Here is a 21,796-nt window from a genome sequence, read left to right on the forward strand (position 1 = left end):
AAACTTGGTAGAAGTCCATTAGCTGCCAACAGAGAATAAGGAATAAATTTCCAAAAATGTACAATTTCCTTTAGAGAAATTTAGGAACTGAAAGACTGATTTACATGAAAATCTGTAGAGAAAGTAGTTGAAAAGTCCACTCATAAACTTTTATTCCACTTAAAGGGACTTAATATATGTGTTCTCTACAATTATACTTGGCTTGTTCATGAAAATTTCATAAGACATTAAACAAAGCTAGTTATTTCCCTGTTAAGTATTTGTACACCACACGCATATTATTAGGCAAGTATAAAAAAAAATCAAGAAAGCAAAAAAAAAAAAAATCTGAAAACAAATAACTAAAAAAAATGTTAAATCCATGAGATTTTTGTTTTGCTGTTGTGCTTGATACACAACAAAAAGTAATAAAGTAATTGATATTAAGCAATTCAGTTTTACTACATTTTTACTTGTACATTTGTTCTTAGGTTGCCTAAAACATTTAAATACAAATCAAATGAATGTAGCAAAAATAATACAAGCAAACAGCAGGGAATTTTACAAATAATGAAAAATGAACCATTTCTGCCCTTATCCAGAGTTGATTGGGTCACAGTGAAAGGAACACTTCTGCAATTGTAGTCAAAGGTGTGCCCAATGAGAATGAGTATTCAACAGGTTCATGTGGTTCAACACTAATATCCATGGGATACCTATTTCTACTACAGCCTTGTAAATGCTCCAAACTTTAGTTACAGTGTCTAGAACCAGGTATTCCTTTTTATTCCTACCAGGACAAACCAACACATAGGCAGTTTTCTCTGCTTAGAAGTGGAAGCAGTTTCAACACCGGCCTTTGCGAAGCCACAATGTACCAACAGGACGATGCCAAACACTTATAACCAGTATACAAGTTCCACATCCCATATTGGGGACCTCAAGATGAAAACAGGGAACTCCCTAACTGTTCACTGGCTCTACAACCTTAATATGAAACCTAAAAACTACTTGAGAAGAAAAATTCAAATAGAAATAACATAAATCTGTCATAAATCATAAACAAAAAAGCTATTTGTGGGACCACATAGATGACAAACGGTCTAGTGTATAAATTTTAGAATGAGGCAGACAAAAGTTAGAAGGCTGGTTAATTTTCCCATCCTTCTCTTGCTTCAATTCAACTCCATCTTCTTGGGTATCCGATGTCCATGATGTCAAGTTGTCTCTCAGTAATTACATTCTTAGCATGCTGTCTTTTTAAAATTATTATTATTTAAAGATTTTATTTATTTGAGAGGGATAAAGAGGGAAAGAGAGAGCACAAGCAGGGGAAGGGGCAGAGGGAGGGGGAGCAAGCAGACTTCCTGCTGAGTGAGGATCCTGATGCAGGGCTCGATTCCAGGACCCCAAGGTTATGAATTGAGCCAAAGTCAGATGATTAGCCGACTGAGCCACCCAGGCACCCCAAGCATGCCATCTTGGTATGGCTTTTCACTCAATGTGTCAAGTTGAGCAACGGCTCCATCAAAAGCTGTCTTTGCAAGACAGCAGGCTTTCTCCAGGGAGTTCAGAACCTCATACTAGGACATAGAGAAGTTAAGGGCCAGACGCAATCTGATAGGATGTGTTGGTATTTCCTTTTTGCTGATTTCAAAAGCTTCTTGGTGTGCTTCTTGTGACTCATCCACAATCTCCTTCATACCCTCACCAGTGGAAACCCTGGCCAAGTCATAGTAGTAGTCTCCTTTCATATTCAAATAGAAGACAGCTCGCTTGTGAAGCACTGGGGATCAAACACTTTTCCAAAAGAGACCGTCCATCATGGCAGACATCTTGTAGCTCAGTCTCAATTTTCTCTCTGGATTCTTGAGCCATCTGCTGTCATTCTCAGCACCTTCCATCTTTTGCCCAATACTTGAGACGACCCTCCAAGATGACCTATGGGCTCCTACAGCATTTTTATAAGCAATTGAGAGAAGATCCCTCTCTTCATTGAATAATTCAGCTCCTTGCTTTACTTCTTAGAGCAGTTTTACGTTCACAGCAAAATTAAGTAGAAAGGACAGAGTTTTCATATGCCCCCCCCCCGCCCCACACTCACAACTCCCCCAAAACTCAATGTACCACATACCACTGGTGCGTTTGCTATAATTGGTGAATCTACATTGACACGTCATGATCACCCAAAGTCCGTAGTTTACACCGGAGTTCACTCTTGAGTCATACCTTTTCAGGTTCTAATAAATGTTCAATGACATCTCTCCACCACTGTAGTATCCCATGGAATGGTTTCAGTGCCCTAAAAATCCCCTGTCCTCTGCCTATTAAGCCTCCATCCTCCAACCTCTGGCAAACACTGATCTTTGTAATCTCCATGTTATTTGCCTTTTCCGGAATGTCACATAATTGGTGTTGTGTGGAATGTGTCACATTGGCTTTTTCCACTTAGAATATGCATCTAAGATTCTTCCGTATATTTTTCAGACTCAGCCCATTTCTTTTCACTATTGAATAATAGTCCATCATATGGATAAATCAGTTCATTTATCCATTCACCTACTGAGGGACATTTTGGTTGCTTTCAAATTGTGGCAGTTGTGGAGAAAACGTCTATACACAGCGATGTGCAGGCTTTTCTGTGTACAAAGTTGTCGGCTCGTTTGGGTAAATAGCAAGGGCACGTTGCTGGGATGTATGGTAAGAGAGTATGTTTAAATTTTTATAAGAAGCTACCAAACTGTCTTCCAAAGTGGCTGTTTCATTTTGCATTTCCACCAGCAATGAATGACAATTCCGTTGCTCCAAATCCTCAACAGGGTTTGGTTTTGTCAGTGTTTTGGATTTGGGCCATTCTAATAGGTGTGTAGCGATACGTCATTGTTGTTTTAATTTGCATTTCCCTGATGACATGTGATGTGGAGTATCTTTTCATATGCTTATTTGGCATCTATTTTTGTTCTTTGGTATGGTTTCTATTAAGCTCTGATTTTTAAATAGTTTTTTTTCTTCATGTTGAGTTTTAAGAATTTTTGTATATTTTCATATCAGTTCATTATCAGACTCTGTTTGCAAATATTTTCTCCCACTCCGTGGCTTGTCTTTTCATTCTCCTAACTGTGTCTCACAGAGCAGAAGTTTTTAATTTTAATGATGTCTAGTTCATTAATGATTTCTTTCATGGATCCTGCATTTGGGGTTTTCTCTAAAAAAGTCATCAGCAAACCCAAGGTCATCTAGATTTTCTCCTGTGTTATCTTCTAGGAGTTTTACAGTTTTGCATTTTGCATGTGGACCTATCATCCATTTTGAATTGATCTTTGTCAAGAGTGCAAGGTCTGGGTCTAAATTCATTTTTTGCATGTGGTTGTCCAGTTGTTCCAACACCATGTGTTATAAAGAGAATGTTTGCTGCATTTTGTGTTGTGCATTTGCTCCTTTGTTAAGGAGCAGTTGACTATATTTGTGAGGGTCTATTTCTGGGCTCTCTATTCTGTTCTACTAGTTCATTTGCCTATTTTCACGAATATCATACTGCACTGATATCTGTAACTTTATAGTAGGTCTTGAAGTTGGAGTGTGTCTTCTGAATTTGTTCTCCCTTAATATTGTGTTGTTTATTTGGTGTCATAAATCAGATATTCATAAAATAATTTGCTGGGATTTTTATTGGAACTGTGTTTAATCTATGAATTTAGGAAGAATTATGACATTGTGATAATATTGAGTCTTCTTATTCATGAATATGAAATATCTATCCAAGTTTTAGTCCTTTGATCTCTTGCATAACAGCTTTGCAGTCTTCCTTATATAGATATTGTATATATTTTGTTAGATTTATGCCTAAATCTATTTCATTTTGGGGACTGATAATGATATTGTGTTTTTAATTTCAAATTCCAATTGCTCATGGCTAGTATATAAGAAAATGAATGATTTATATATGTTAACTTGGTATCTTGCCACCTTGCTGTAATTGCTTATTAGTTCCAGGAGTTTTTTGTTGTTGTTGTTGATTCTTTGGGCTTTTCCACACTGACAGTCATATCATGTGTGAAAAAAAAGTTTTATTTCTTTCTTCTTAATTCTATGACTTTTTTTTCTTCTTTTCTTCTCTAATTACATTAGCTAGGACTTCCATAACTTCCAGTACTGTTGAAAAGCAGTGGTAAGAGGGGACATCCTTGCCTTGTTCTTGGTCGTAGTGGGAAAGCTTCTAATTTTTCACCATTAGACATGATGTTAACAGTAGGTTTTCTGAGATGTTCTCTATCAAGTTGAGGCAGTTCTCTATTTCAAGTTTGCTGAAAGTTCTTGTTTTGTTTTATTTTTATTTTTTTATTTTTTGCATCTACAAGCATGTGAGATATGATCATGTGATTTTTCTTCTTTAGCCTGTTAAGTTAATGGGTTACATAAATTTTTGAATGTTGAAGCAACCTTACATGCCTGGATTAAATCCCACTTGGTCTTGGTATATAGTTGAAAAGTGTGATTTTCTTCTTGTGCCTGGAAGAACACTTCAACTTTGGCAGAAAGGATATATGTGGTGGAGATGGGGTTACCCGGGGCTTTGAAGTAACAAAAGAGAAGAAGGCATGAGATGGTAGTGGCCAAGAATGCAGGCCGAGGATTCAAATGAGACCCAGATACGAGTGTTGGCTCTACAACTGACCAGCTAGCTGACCATAAGTAAATTACTGAAATACTCTAAGCCTCAGTCTTCTCATCTGTGAGATGAAGACAGTAATATTACCTGTCTCAGAAAGTAGTCAAGAGATTATAGAGATAAAAAGGGTACGATACATAGAATGAGTGACCAGCTCTCAGTAAGCATTTGATAAATGTTAGATATGACTTTTTTTAAAAAGCCAAAAGGGGGTACCTGGGTGGCTCCATCCGTTAAGCAAACAACTCTTGATTCTGGCTCAGGTCATGACCTCAGGATTGTGAGATCAAGCCCTGTGACAGGTTCCATACTGGGCATGCAGCGTGCTTAAGATTCTCTCTCTGCTCTTTTCCCCTGCTTTTTGTCTCTGTCTGTCTCTCAAATAAATAAATAAGTAATCTTCCTTTAAGCATTAGTAAATAAATAAATAAATTAATTAATTAATTAATTAAATTAAAAAGGCAAAGGACAATGGTAAATTTTTTTTAGATGGATAAAAAACATTGAGATAATGACCAGAATAGCAAAAGTTTAAAGCAGAATGTGCCATGAAAAGATTTAATTAAGCTAAAGGAGTATATAAAGACTCTTTTAATAACTGATAAGATTTTACGAAGGCATAGGACATAAGTTAGAAATTAACTTTCACTTAAATTGGTGATTTCCAGCCTTGCTATTACAAAGGCAAATGTATAGCTAGTGTGGGAGAGTTATAATTTTGAAAAACTGCCTGGAACCACCACATTTCATTATTCTCTTGCCTGTTCGTAGTCTTGTTTTATGTTTGAGTGAGTTAAACTATCTGATTATGTTTTAGACACTCCTGAGTGAAATATGTGCTAAGCTGTAGACTGTTATGTCATATGTACATAATTTCTTCCTTCCTGAGACTCTGCTTTCTAGGTCTTTTCTTTTTTCCTCTACTTATTCTTAGAATGTTTCCTTCTCTTTTTGATATGCTGCATCCTATTGTCTCTCCACTTAAATTTAACTCACATTAGTTTTATACAAAGAAAAGAATGCTATTTCCCATTTTAAAAAATCTGTTTTTTCTCTTTTCTCTTGTATTAATGCCGAATTCAATTCCATCACATTTAGCTAAGGTTTTAGGAGATTGCTTACTTCAGGTGTCATTACTTTTCAACTATAAACCCCAAAGGGGTAGTTAATTTTTAGTCTATTTTTACATGGTCCAACCTTTTTTTTTTCTTTTTTAAAATATTTTATTGATCAGCTTTTCTTAATGCATATATAATTAATACCACTCCAGTTCCATTGTATATTTCTTCTCTAAATAAATACTTAAGTTATTACCACAGCTTCTAATTCAGTATTGAGAAAGCTAGGAAATTTTGCATGTGTGTGTGAAGGGTCAATGCCTATATATAAGGCAGTGATATGTAATATATCTGTTGCTCATTTAAAACTTTGGCATTGCCTCCATTACCTACATGTCCTGTATATCTGTATAAGATCACATTGAGCCTGTGTGTAATATTTACCATTGATACTGCCAAAGTCCTGAATTGAATTCTTTCCAGAAATGTTAAGGTTTGAGTTTATTGTTTCAAGTTAATGAGTATGACTTTTACTCAAGGCAAAGACAAGGGTTGAAACCAGATTATGTGGCCTTAAACCACACAACAATTTCCCTTGTGAAATTTTTTGCTGTTGGAGTTTAGTTTGTATAAAATAATCAAAACACTCTGTAGGAATTATAAGCTTCTAAAGTGTTTTATCCCCACAGAGCAGTTTAGAGCATGTGTGGCAGTCCGGAACTTAGAAGGTGGTTGACTTAATTTATTGTAAGCATTAGAAATCAAAATTAGCATTAAAAATCAACCCCTTGTGACTTTTCCCCTCTGAGATGAGCTTACATAAAACAATTGAGTATGCTCTAGGATTCATCATTTTTGGTGAACTTTTAATTTGGTTGTATAATGGTATAGAATGGTTATAAAAGATTTGGAATCAAACTTGAATCACTTCTCCTTAGCTCTGAAAGTTATTACAACATAGAGACCTGTAGACTTTTATTGATAAACATTCTAATTACAATTTTATTTTAGAGGACAATTCTTAATTTCCATGTTTGTGTACTTGTTGGCTTCCAAGATCTTCTCAGTCATCTTTTTCTTTTTTTCTTTTTCAGGGTTATTTAGGACTAAACATAGATTTTAAAGGGTTTTTTTTTTTTCAGCCTTATGTTGAAAAATGGATGTGTTTCTTTTTTTCCCCAATACAAACCTTATAGGAAACTTGTGTATTATGTGAGCATTTACATATACTTTGTATATACATAAAGTAATTTTCTTAAAACTAAAGTTTGCACAGGACAGTGGAAGCTGCAAAGACCTATTTCCTAATAACTTCAGTTTACTCTAAAGAGCATGACTTCAGAAGCAAAAAAACAAAACAAAACAAAAATCTGACTTTGTTTCCTAGGATCTTAAAATACAGCAAATTCTCTATAGTTAATTAATTATGTTATTAGCTAAAAATCACAAACTTCAGTGGCATATAATTGTCTGCCAATAAAATGTGTGTATCCATATAAATGTCTTCATATTCTTTTGTATACATTATCTTTTTCTCCTCAGAGAAATAAAGAAAAAGGAGTAATGTTTCTAAAATAAATACCAAAAAATAGATGACGAGGGGAGGGATTGGTAACTGTAAAGTCAATGAAATCTAACATGGATGAAAGTGTCTTTACTTAATACTGATCACTTTTGAGAAACAACTGGATATTTTAAGGTGACAACTCTGTAATTATTTTTGGAATACTATGTTTGCTTTCTGAAATCCACAACCATTTCTATTTTCCTCTTAGTACAGCAATTTGGTGAACTGTAATTTACTGCAATTTGTGTGGACAAGGATTGTAGATTATATTTTGCTATTAATATTCCCCAATACAAATTTATATCAACAAATCCAGAGGTGGCATATGACCAAATTCAATGACTTATGCTTAAGAAAACAATAGTTAATTACAGTTTTAAAAGGTAGTATATTTTCCAGCCATTCAAAAACACAAAACAGCCTTCCAGCAGTAATCTGGAGTTTGTACCAAATGAAGGCCTCTTGCTGAAATGTCTGTGGGACCTCTTTGAAGCTTGGTGCTCATTAGGATGTGCATGCAGAACAATTTACTGTTCAGGGATCTGGTTAGGATAGTACTAAACTAAAGCAGTCACGAATAGCCTAGTCCTTTGCATGTCCCAGTAATTCACTCTGCTAGTAGATTGCTAATAGACTGGAGGATAAGTGTTTGTTATGGGAGATACATATACTTTAAATTGTGCACCCGAGTGCTACATGGAGTTATGTGGGAAGATGAGACACCTGCTTTTGAGGTTTGTTCAAAGGACACAGAAAGATCCTTTCCACTCTCAAACAAACTCCTGTATCAGTTATCTGCATCACCTGACATTATCATAAAAATCCTCCCCATGAGTTAAAACATTATATCCAGAAATAAAGTTCCCTTAAAGAGCTTTTGATTCACATGTCAATAATTTAGTATTTCCCCTAGTACTTTATAATTTACAAAGTTCTTTATAGACAATTCTGTGGTCTGTTGTCATTTTCCTATGAGCAATGAGGAACTGAGGCTCAGAGAAATTATATAACTCACTCAGGGTCATATGGCTAATGGCAGATGGAAGCCTCTGGCTCTAAATTTAATGCTTTTATTATTACATTCCAGGAAGGACAGAAGAGACTACGGGCTCACTAGTCAATACACAGGATTGTTTGGCAGGTTAGTGGGTCAGCATTGGGAGAGGGTTGCAAAGGTGCTTTAGGTCAAAGTGAAAAGGGAGACCATCAAGCACACTGGGCGCCCAGGGTTGGGGAGGGGAGGGGTTGAGGAGAGGGATGTACTAATCAAAAAGACTCAAGGTAGCAAAGACAGAAGTAGAAATTCTATGACCAACCTTACTCTTTAAGAATGCTCATGTCTATGGGAATAACTCTCCTCCTGCAACAGCTCCTAAGGGGCTCCATGGTATTTTCTAAATACTGTTCTACTATGTTGGGAAATACAGGTTTGTTGAGAAAGGGGATTTAGATTTTTTTTTTTCCTTTTCTAGAAATTCTCTATGGGACTTATTTAGGCAAGAAAAAATATAGGGCACTCTACCAGTACTCTGTCTGTGAGTGGCCTCAGGGATATGTAGGAGGATCTGGCAATCAGGTATTTCCTACAGTTACAACTTATTCATCATCATCATTAACAAGCACTCTTTTAGGGTTGGAGGATCTGAAGCCAGATTGCCTGGCTTAGAACTCTGTTCTTACTAGCTATGTGACTCTGGACAATTTCCTCATCTGTTAAATGGTCATACTAATAGTAGCTACCTCATATGTTGTTGTAGGAATCACATAAATAAGCATGTAAAAATCTTAGAACAGAGTAGGCTTTCAATGAATTTAGCTATTATTATAATTCACAGCAAGTTATAATCAGGGCATGCCTCAAAAAGCATGGATATAATTGAAAAAACTACCCCCAAATTTTGAGGTATTAATTTATAGTAATTATTAATATTTTTCTTAATAAGGACTTTTTTGTTTTATAGTTAGTAGCACTTTAATGAGACTTTTTTCCAGATTGGGTCACATGATATAATTTATGGTATAAATTTTTTAATGTAATTTTTAATGTAATTTTGTATGTAATGTATGTAAATTATGTAAGTAATTTTTATCCCATAAAGATGTTTCCTAACAAAATATCAATTTCTTCTTTCATCTTCTTTCTCATTTTTAAAGAAGTAAGAGTCAAGTCTTTTTCCTTAAAACATACTGAATCCCAAAAGAAATATTTATGTAATAAGCAGCTGGAAAGACTGGGTACCATGAGATGTAAGAAATAAAACATGGAAAGCCTGGGCTGGAGTTAAGAGGACAGAGTTAGGAAAGGGGACGTTGGTCTAAACAGCAGGTTCTGGGAAGCTCAGATAGAAGGAGAGAAATCATCATACTCTTTTGTTCGCTTGTTAGAGTCAATTGGTTTATCTCTCATCAATATTCTATGAAGATGATAGAAGCTATTTAGGGTCAGCTAAAGGGAAGTAATGCAGTTGCTTGGTGCTTGCTTATCTGAATTTTATTTTGTTCCCCTTCATATTTGTCTGTGTTTCTTGAATACTCCATGTTCTCTCTTGCTTTTTGAAAGGTGGAACTTTGCACATACTGTACGCCTTACAGAAATCTTCCCAACAAACTCATCCTTTGTCAAGTTACCTTCTCCTTATCTCCAGTCTCTGTTAATGTCATATCCTTGAGATATTTTACCCCTAGATCAGGTAATTCCACTCCCCATTCAATGCTCTCAGGGCACCTTCAGAACTTCCCCATTGTCACCCTAGACTATTCTCAAATGTTTGGCTTCTCTAGGTTGTAAACTCCAGAACAACCTAGCCCTTATCTCCAGGATTCTGGGAAACGTACTCTGTCTTGATCTGGATGGTGGTTTACCTACATAAAAATTTTAAAAAGGGGCACCTGGGTGGCACAGTCAGTTAAGTGTCATACTCTTGGTTTTGGCTCAGTTCGTGATTTCAGGGTCCTGGGATTAAGCCCTGTATCAAGCTCCGAGCTCTGCACAGAGTCTGCATAAGACTCTCCCTCTCCCTCTGCTGTTCTTTCCACTCTCTAAAATAAATAAATAAATCTTAAAAAAAAAACCTAAGATCAGTGAACTTTATTCTAGGCAGATTATGCCTCAATAAATAAAAACAAAAATCAGGCACGGAGCCGGAATTTAATCTGCACGTCACCAAACCTTGAGGTTAAATTGAACATTTTGAATAATTAGAAAAGTTCTTCCTATACTTAGTTGAAATATGCATTCCTATAATTTTCATCTGTTGGCCATATATCTGTTTTCTGAGCCAACTTTGAATAATTCTTTTTTCTTTTTTTTTTTTACAGGATGCTTTTTAAAATATTTGATGAGAGCTTTCATGTTCCAGGCGAATCTCAACCATTCCTCTCATGACAGTTTTAATTTTTTAATCATCTCAGTCTTTCCTCAGCAGATGTTCTCTAGTTTATAATGTCTTTCAAAATATGGCATCTAGAACCGAATACAGCATTCCTAGTATTATCTGACCAACGCAGAGTACAACTTGCCATTACTTCCCTTGAAATTATATTTTGCTACTATTAAACTGACTAAAGCATTTTCATTTCTGTTTAGTATTATCTCTTAGTACTAAGACTCCTTTTCAACTCCGTTTAAAAACTGCCATTAAACTAGATCCCCTCCATCCATATTTGCAGAAGTGATTTCAAAAAATTAATTCAGGCCTTTAAATCTTGTTGGCTTTAGGCAATAATGGGTTCCAACTTATTCCACCCAAAATTACATTCTCTATTTCATAGGTTTACTATAAAGATTAAATATAGTACTGTCTATAAAATCTATTTTAGAAAATGCACATACATGCAAATTTAAAGAAAATACTGAGATAATTTTGAAACCTAAGACTTTCATCATTTCATGTTGTTTATTAAGAATATTACGTGTAAAAAGCACAGGGACAGAGTCCTACAGCATAACTTCCTTTCAAGTTGATAATCCATCAACACTTTTTGTCTTACTTGTTTAATCATTCTTAAACAGGAAAATAGCTGAACGCCATATGAAAAATCAAGATTATATTAAGGAGCATATAGAAATAAGACAGAAGTTGAATAGCTTGTATTTCTTGTGTCATCTCTTAACATATAATTAACTGCTTAAGCAATAATCCTATACAGTCTTACTTATAGCTTTATAATAGATTTTCGGTAGATGTTGACTGTTGTTGGCCTTCTGAATTTCTATACACTATTGAATATACTATTCTAGTCCTGCATTTGTGTGTTCATGTGCACACACACACACATACACACAGTCTGTTTAAGATTTTGACTAGGACCCCTTTGAGTCTATAGATCAATTGGGAGAGAATCGACATCTTTAAAATAATGACGTAAAATAAATAAATAAATAAAATAAAATAAAATAAAATAATGACGTTTCCAGTCCATGACCACAGTATTCTTTTCATTTATTTAGAGTCTTTTTATTGTTTTTCAGTAAAGTTCTTAATTTTTCTATAAAGGTCTTGCACATTTTCCTATGTATGTCATATTTTTGTACTGTGCTAAGTGGTATATTTTAAAAATATCATTTTCTAACTTTATTGCCAGTGTAAAACCTAATTGGTTTTTGTTTATAGATTTCTTCATCTACTAACCTTGTAAATGCTAATTAATTCTGACAATTTTTTAGATTTTTAAAAATTATCTTACAAGGTCATGCCAATCCCTTTAACATATACCTTTCTGTGTCTTGTTTTAATCTATCTCTCTGCCCCTTCCCTCTCTCAGACTACCACTCTCCTGCATCTTGCTTTTAATAATTTATTTCATGTTTTAAAATAATGTTTTATCATATGTATATATTCCTTCAAGAGAATATTTTAATTTCTTTTAATTGTATAAGAGATATTATATTGTATATAATATTCTGGGACTTTAACCAATATTGCATTACTTCATTTTTATTGCCACAGAAATAAAACATGAGAGGGACGCCTGGGTGGCTCAGAGGTAGAGCATCTGCCTTCAGCTCAGGGCGTGATCCTGGGGTCCTGCGATCGGGTTCCCCACGGGGGTCCTGCTTCTCCCTCTGCCTGTGTCTCTGCCTCTCTCTGTGTCTCTCATCAGTAAATAAATAAAATCTTTTTTTTAAAAAAGAAATAAAACATGGGAGAATTATTGATCTTGGTGTAGGGAATGTTCTTTGGCAAGAATATATAAAAGTAGTATCTCTTTTCATCAAAGAAACTTTTCATATAGTAAAAACAGCATATTACAGAAAGTAGGGACTTGAACAGATATTTGTATGCCAATGGTCGTAGCAGCATTATTCAAAATAGCTAAAAGGTGGAAAATGGCCATCAACAGATGAATGGATAAACAAAATGTGGTCTGTACGTATGATGGAATATTACGGTACAGTGTGGTTGAGCCTTGAAAACATGTCAAGTGAAATAGGCCAGGCAAAAAGAAAAATTTGATTCCACTCATATGAGATAAATTTATAGACAGCTTCATAGTGACAGAAAGAACAATGGTTAGGAGAGGCAGAGGGGAGGAGAGCATGAGGTGTTACTGTTTAACAAGCACAGAATTTCAGTTTGAGGTAATGGAAAAGTCCTGGAGATGAACAGTGGTGATGCTGGCGCAACAGTGTGAATGTATGTAATGCTCCTGCATTGTACACCTAAAAATGGTTGCTATGTATAATTTACCAAAATATTAAAAAAATGCATGGTATGAACTAGGAGATAGTATTTATAGTAACTCAAGAATATAAAAGAACTAGGGGCGCCTGGGAGGCTCAGTCAGTTAAGCTCCTGCCTTCAGCTCAGGTCATGATCCCAGGGTCCTGGGATGGAGCCCCTGGCATAGGGCTCCCTGCTCAGGAGGGAGCAAGCTTCTCCCTCTCCATCTGCACTTCCTGCTGCTTGCATTCTCTCTCTCAAACAAATAAAAAAAAATTTTTTTAAAAGAAAGATCTATAAGGAAAGGATAAACCACTCAATAGAAAAATGAGCAAAAACCATAAACAGAAAAAGCATGGCTGATAAACACATAAAGAGGTATTTAACCTCAGGGGTGACAAGGAAATGCAATTCAAAGCCCCAGTGAGATGCCGTTTCACGTTTACATTTCACGTTCACTTGAACAGCAAATACTAAGACGTCCAATAACCTAAGTGTTGGAGAGGATGTGGGATATCTCTTACTCATTGTTGGAATATAAATTGGGATAACAACTTCAGTTGTTCACAAACTCGACATTTCAACAATTCCATTCTTAAAATATTTACCCGAGAGAAACTCAAGCTTTCACTGCAGAAATATTTACAGTAAAGTCTGTAGCTACATCATAACAGAAAAAGCTTGGAAAATCTCAAATGTTCCCTGACAGAGAATAGGTAACTATATTTTTGGTATCTTCAAACAGTGTGTTATTCTATGGCAATGAAAGTGAATGAATTATAGAGGCCCTAAAATACTCATGAACCTTTCAAACTTCTTATAATACATACTGTGCTCGTTAATTATCAGTACTTCATTTTATGTAATATATGTATTTAATTAACTGCATCTCACACATTTTAGCATCCAGTAATTTTATTACTGCTCAATTCAAAACATTTTCTTATAATTCTTTCTTTTAGTAATGCGTTATCTAGAAGTGTGTATCTTAATTTCCAAACATAGGTTTCTTTTTTTTTTTTTTTATTTTTTTTTATTATTATTTTTTTTTCAAACATAGGTTTCTTTTTTCTACTTCTTAAAAATCTATTTCTGTTTAGTTACAAATAACACAATCTATATAATTTATTCCTTTGAAATGACTTGCGATGTGTCTTATATCCCATGAAGTGGTTAATTTCTGCAAATGTTTGAAAAGAATGTAAATTTTACACTTCTTTTGTGTAATATCCAATATTTGCCCCTTAGGTCACTTTTACTTATTATTTCATTGAAATCCGCATCTTTACTAATTTTTGTCTTATTCTTTCAATAATTGAAAAAATTGTTTTACAGTCTCCCACTATAATTATGAAGTCCTTTCTTTTGTTTTGTCATATTTTCCCCTTTATTTATTTTGAGGCGATGTTCAGTATATAAGAATTGAGAACTGCTGCGTAGCTTTCTTTATACTCTGGGAAAGTTTTTTTACTTAAAGTCTATTTAACTGATAATAACATAGATATAACCAGCTTTCTATTCATGAATGTTGCTACGATAGACTTTGATTCACACTTAGACTTTCAATTTTCCCATGCCTCCATCTATTAGAGAGACTTTTCATAAATAGTATTTGCTTCTCTTGTTTCTTCTATTTACTTTTCTTGCTGTCTTTGGATTAGATACTTAAAAATTCACTCCATATTGGCTTTGGCTAGTTTAGAAGCTACACACAATGTGTCCAGTCATTTAGTGGTTCCCATGGAAGTTATTACATGAATTCTTAACTTATCAGTGTTTAAAGTTAGTACTTTTATTATTCTCCTAGAGAGCTGTAGGACCTTACGACACTTTCACTTCAATATCTCACTCTCAACTTGTTTATTACTGTTGTAATTCATTAGTGTTCTGAATTTTCAATTTTTAAAATGTCCACATGCTATTATAATTATTTTATATAGTCAGTTACCTCATATTTCCTACTTTATTTTTCATTCTTTCTTGCATACCTCATCTTTCATCTTTTTTTTTTTTTTTTTTTGAGTAGGCTCCATGCCCAACATGGGACTTGACAGCCCTGAGATCAACCCTCATAACCCTGAGATCAAGAGTCCCATGCTCTACCGACTGAGCCAGCCAGGTGCCCCACATCTTTCATCTTCTGCCTGAAGAGTGTCTTTTAGAAAGTTTGTCTTTTCTGTTTAGAAGCTTCTAAGAAATCACATGTTTCATTATATGCGTGTGTATTTACTTGTTTATTTTTACTTTTGTTGCTTTTGGAGAGTGCATTTTTTTAACATTTGCTTTTCCTTTTTTGGCAACTTTGGATGCATTTTTAGGTTTTGATTCCCAGAGGGCATTTTTCACAAATCTTGAAGCTGCATCTTTGTCCAGCTTGCCAGCCGTTGTTTACTTGTCTGTTACTTCCTTGACCCTGTTCATGTATACTCTGATTCTTTCCCATTCCTGCTTTACTGGAAACCCAAAACATTGAATTTAATGTGTAAGCAGGAACTAAATCCACTTTTGCTTGTTCAAGGAGATCCAACTTCTGCAACAACTCATTTCTGGAAACAGACATTGTGGTCGTCAGCATCTTATCCACAGCACCGATGGAATTCTCAAATGTAGATAAATACACATGATTTTTTTAAAAGATTTATTTATTTGAGAGAGAGAGAGAGAGAAAGAGAGAGAGCATGCATGAGCACATGAGTGGGGGTTGGGGGTGGGGATTGGCAGAGGGAGAGGGAGAGAGAATCCTTGAACAAACTTCCAGCTGAGCACAGAGCCTGATGCAAGGTTTGATCCCAGGATCATGACCTGAGACCATGACCGGAGCTGAAACCAAGAGTCAGCCATTTAACTGACTCCTGAGCCATTTAACTGAGCCACCCAGGCACCTCAATATTCATGATTTGTACTGGATAGTTTTCATTAATTTCTTTACCTGCCGTTATGACCAACTCATTGGTCTTCACTGCTGTCTCTGGAGAGTACATTTTTTAATCTGAGGAATTTATTTCATGTTACGGAAAACTCTCAGCTATTGCTTTTTTAAAAAATATTTTCTCCTATCTAATATTTGCATTTTATTTATACTAAAATGCTAAAGATGAGCATCCATAAATACACTACCCTGCTAAAGAACTAGATGCTGATCATGCTACAGAATCAAACTTTGCTCTTCCCTTCTCTTGTCCCTCTCCCACTCCCTGAGATAACCAGCTTCCTGGATCATCTTCTCCTTGCTTTAAAAAAATGTTTTAATACATAATTTTTTAGTTTTGTATAAATTTTCAGCTTTATACGGTGATGTCATACTAAGTCTTTGACTTCCTAGTGCTAAAATCTAAAATTTGGTTTCTAAAGTGAATCTATGTTGAAGGTATAGTTCATTTATTTTCACTGTTATATACTATCCCATTGTAGAAACATTTATCATGCCATTCTGCTATTGGATTATTTTGTGGGGTTTTATTTTTCTGTTGCAGTTAATGCTGCTGTGAATATTTTAATCCACATTTGCTGGTACACAGATGCAAGAGAGTCTCTAGAGAAGGCACTAAGAAGTGAAATTGCCCGTGTTGAACTTGAGAAAATTCCAAATTGTTTTCCAAAGTGATTGAACCAAAACACTCCAGCTAGTAATATGGAAAAGTTCCTGTTGTTTCCTCTTTTAACCCAAATAATATTGTCAGACTTATTTGTTTTTTACTTTTGTTTTGTTTTGCCAGTCTAGTAGGTAAAAACACCTTACTGTTGTCTTAATTTAGTTTCCAAGATTACTAATGAGATTAAGCTTTTTACCAGATACTTACTTGCCGGTTATGTTTCCTCTGTATGAGACACATGTGTCTGTATTTTGCGCATTTATATAATGGGTTTTGTGGGGCTTTTTTAGTGTTGAAAGATTCTATTTTAAATATATACTAACTCTTAATCCTTTGTTGATCATAGCTGTTAAAGACATCTTTACTCTCCATTGTATTACTGCTTGTATTTTTTTCTTTATTTTTTGGGGAAAGGGGTGAAAGTAGATAATATATTTTCCTCACCAGTTATAGCATGAAAGACACTTCCTAATATGTATTATAGTTAATTCCCAACTTTTCGTTAGAGAAAGGTGGCTTTACACCTTCACCCATCATCATATTGAAGGTCAATTTTGTTTCCTTTCTTCTCCAAATGAAATTTTCTGTAGAGCTCAAGTGGATCTTTCTTCTGACCTCCCTTCCTCAAGTGTGTTAATAACATATACTGGAGGCAGGGACAGAAAACAGCATAGGTAGGGCCACTACCCCTGGGCAGCATCAAAGGGTTGCCTACTGTTTTCAAAATTGCCCTAAACGTCTTTGTTCTTGCTTTAGCAGCATTGGCTTTAATATCTGAGACCAATATTTTATGACTTTTTGGGATTTATGATCTGTTTCACTGTGTCCATAGTTTTGCTTCATCATATGGCCACCAAAGTGTCCACATTCTTTTGGTGTAAGGTGTTTCTCTGCTGCCAGATCAGGAATGCCTTGGCAGAGGGGCACCTCATGCCATGCCTCCAGTAGCATCTCTCTTGGAGCTTCAGCACTTTCTGATTTCACGCACTGAAGCCTGAAATCTCCAGGAGCATCAGGTTGGCGTGTCCTGAGCTAACTCTTGCATGGTGTATGTTTGACTTGAGAAGGCTTACCTCTTGGGAGTCTTATCCAGGAGAGCGCTGATGAGGACTTAGGCTTCACTCTTCACTCCTTGGAGGATAGAGACTCCCCGTCAGTGTATACCTCATAGCAGTTGATTAGGAGGATGGTGTCCAGAGGAGGTGAGCAATCAGGAGTAGCCTGGGCCCGGCAGCAGGAAGGTCACATGTGCCTCTGCGGACAGAGGGAGAACTAGATGCTGCTACTAAAGAACATGCAAGCAAGGGGAGACTCTGTGGTTTCCTTCAGATGAATTTAACTCTTTTTAAAAACCTGTATGGATATATAATTGACAGAAAGAAAATAATCCATTTTGATGGATCCAGAAAGTATCCAATTTGATACATTTTGACTTATGTATTTCTGTGAAACATTACCACAGCTGAGACAATTAATTAATCCCCCCCAAGTGTTTCCTCCTGTAGCTTTGAAATTTTCCTCCCTACCCCTTCATTCACCTTCCGCTGCCAGGCAACCACATCTATCTATTTTATGTTTTTTTTTTAATATTTTATTTATTTATTCATGAGAGACACAGAGAGAGGCCGAGACACGGGCAGAAGGAGAAGCAGGCCCCATGCGAGGAGCCGGATGCGGGACTCGATCCTGGACCCCAGGGTCACGCCCTGAGCCCAAGGCAGACGCTCAACCACTGAGCCACCAGGCGTCCCAACTTCTATTTTCTGCCATTATAGACTAGTTTGCATTTTCCAGAGTTGTATATAAATGGGATAAAAACTACATATTCAGTTTAGAGAGTGGAATTCTAGGTTCTTTCACTCAGCATAATTATTTTGAGAGTCAACCGTATTGTACATGTTAACAACTATTCTTTTTATTCCTGAGCAGTATTTTATCAATATACTAGTTTATTGATCTATTTGCATGTTGATGCATTTGTGTTGTTGCCGAATTTTACTGCTTACAAATAAAGCTGCTGTTAGCATTCATGTACAGGGCTTTGTGTGGACATATGCTTTCATTTTTCCTGGGTAGGTACCCAATGATGGAATGACTGAATCGCACGGTAGATGTGTTTAACTTCACAAGACTGATGAACTGTCCAAGTCGTTCTCCCATTTTACATTCCCCCTGGTAATGAGGGAGAGTTCTAGTTGTCACACATTCTTGCCAGCACTTAATATGATGTGAGTTTTTCAATTTTATCTATTGTAACCAATGTGTAATGGCATCTCAATTTGGTTTTAATTTCCAATAACAAGTAATAGCTACTACTAATAATAATTAATGCTGAGCACTTTTTCATGCCTTATTTGCAATCCATGTATCTTCTTTGGTGAAGTGTCTATTCAAAAATTTGCCCATTTGGGACCCCTGGGTGGCTCAGTGGTTGAGTGTCTGCTTTTGACTCAGGGCGTGACCGTGGGGTCCAGGATCGAGTCCCACATCAGGCTCCTGTGAGAGCTTGCTTCTCCCTCTGCCCGTGTCTCTGCCTCTTTTTCTCTCTGTCTCTCATGAATAAATAAATAAAATCTAAAAAAAAAATTGCCATTAAAAACATTGAGTAGTATTGTTTCCTTATTTTATTGTATGTATTTGCTTATTTCATTGAGGTACACTTGATAAGCAGTGTTATATTAGTTTCAGGTGTACAACATAGTGACTCAACAACTCTGTATGTTGTGTTATGCTCACCACAATTGTAGCTAACATCTGTCCCCATATAATGCTGTTATAGTACCATCGATTATTCCCTACGCTGTACTTTTTATTCCCGTGACATTCATTCAGTCCATAACTGGAAGCCCATACCTCCCATTCTCCTTCACCCATTTTTCCCATCCCATACCCCTTTCCACTCTGGCAACGACCAGTTTGTTTTCTGTATTTATGACTCTGTTTCTGTTTTTTTTTTTTTTTGTCCTTTTGTTTTTGTGGATTCCACATATAATTGAAATCATAATGGAATTTGGCTCTCTCTGTCTGACTTAGCATGATACCCTCTTGGTCCATTCATGATGTCGCAAATGGCAAGGTCTCATTCTTTTTCACAATTGAGTAATGCTCCATTATATATATATATTATATGAATTATATCACATCTTCCTTATCCAGTTGGACACTTAGGTTGCTTCCATATCTTGACTATTGTAAATAATGCCCTCCCACTGTGTGTTGTTTCCTTAGAATTGAATTTTGAAAGTTATGTGTATGTTGTGGATATAAGTCTTTTATCAAGTGGATGATATGCAAATATTTTCTCCCATTTTATGGCTTATATTTTTTCTATCATAAAGTAGAAGTTTTTAACTTTGATAAAGTCCAACTTATTATTTTTTCTTTTATGCTTCAGGATTTTGGTGTTGTATCTATAAATTTTAATGCCAAATTTACCCTTGTTTCTTTTACGGCTAAGACTTTTTGTGTTTGGTTTAAGATATAATCCCAAGTCTGGTGTCATAAATATATCATCTTATGTTGTTGTTAAATATGTCATCAAAAGTTTTAAATCTTTTGATTTAAATTTTTTGTTCGTATGGAATTGATTTTTGTGTATGCTGTGGGGTAAGGAACCCACTTTATTTTTTTTCTATATGAATACTCGCTTGACCAAGAATAATTTATTAAACAATTCATCCTGTCTCAACTGCATCAGTCAGGCAAACTCAGTTATGCTGTTGTAACAAACAATCCAAAAATTCCTGTGAAATAACATAGTAATAGTCTGTTTCTCAGTTCATGTTATATGTGTGACACAAGTCACACAGACTGCTTATCATAGCCCCTCAGGTGCCCATGCTGATGGAAGTTCTGTTCTGACATAAATTTCTAGAATTACTTTGCAATAGGAAGAGAAGACAACTTAAGACTGGCTTTTAAGCTTTTTCAAAGAAGTGATGTACTTATACTCACATTTTTTTTAACCATCACAAGTCACAAGTTCACACCTACCATCAAAGAGAGAGGGAAACTGCAATTCTTTCATGTACCTAGAAGGAAAACGAAGGGAAATATTTAGTGAATAATGTTAATAACTACCTTAATGATGTACCTACAAGGACACCTCTGTAATATATCTATTTTCGTGTGTGTGTGGATTTGCTTCTGAGCTTTTTATTGACCAATTTTTCTAACTTTTTTCTAACTCAAATTCTGTTTTTATACTGCCATTCTTAGTTACTATCACTTACTTTACCAAGTGTCTCCAGAGCCTTTCCAAGGTATGAAAGAGGGCCAGATATAAAAATTAACAAGCCAAAAGGGTTGAAAGTCTGAGGGATACAGGATGAATTAGATAGAAATCCTTAGTTTCTTGTGGTGACTAAGCTAAATAGGAATAAAGGTCATAATGAGATGGACCTCAAGGCAAATAGAGTAGGAGATGCTCTCAAATGATTTTTATTCATGAGTACAATTCCTTAGGAATAGAATCTGTGCCTGATTTATTGTTTTACCACTGATTGCTTACCCTCCCCAATCAACAAGGACTTGACACTTTGTAGGTGCTCAATAAATAAATATTTGTTGAATGAATATTTGAATGAATAGTTCATGTTATATGAACCTATAGTAACAAAGAGTACCTTGTTTATGGATATTCACTCTTCTTCTGCTTCTCTTTGGCCCCATCTCAAAGAAAATGAGAATGCAAATTGGTGCGACCATTGTGGAAATCAATATGGAGGCTGCTCAAAAAATTAAAAATAAGACTACCATATGACCCAATAATTCCACTACTGAGTATTTACGCAAAGAAAATGAAAACATTAACTTGAAAAGAAATGTATATCCCTATGTTTATTGCAGCATTATTTACAAAAGTCAAGATATGGAAGCAACTAAGTATCCACAGATAGTTGAACACATGAGGAAGATGTGATGGATGTGTGTGTGCACGTGTGTGTGTGTATATAAAGTGGAATACTACTCAACCATAAAAATGAATGAAATCTTGCCATTTATGACAACATGGGTTAATCTAGAGGATATTATGCTAAGTGAGATAAGTCAGACAGAGAAAGATAAATACCATACCATATTATTTCACTCATATGTGGAATCTAAAAAAACAAAACAAAAAAAATAAATAAACAGAAACAGAATCATAAATACAAAGAACAAACTGGTGGTTGCCAGAGGGAAAGGGGTTGGGGATGAGTGAAGTAGGTGATAGGGATTAAGAGGTACAAACTTCCAGCTATAGAATGGAAAAAATCTGCAAATTA

General features: G+C 35.4%; 2 pseudogenes; both read right to left on the reverse strand.

Moving 5' to 3' along the window:
- Positions 1-1,050: 1,050 nt before the first annotated feature.
- On the reverse strand, positions 1,051-2,159 carry LOC100687711 (annotated as a pseudogene).
- Positions 2,160-2,592: 433 nt separating this feature from the next.
- Positions 2,593-15,917, reverse strand: LOC100687792 (annotated as a pseudogene).
- Between the last annotated feature and the right edge of the window lie 5,879 nt (positions 15,918-21,796).

This window comes from Canis lupus, chromosome 6, assembly GCF_011100685.1.
Source record: "Canis lupus familiaris isolate Mischka breed German Shepherd chromosome 6, alternate assembly UU_Cfam_GSD_1.0, whole genome shotgun sequence".
Classification (NCBI taxonomy): Eukaryota; Metazoa; Chordata; class Mammalia; order Carnivora; family Canidae; genus Canis; species Canis lupus.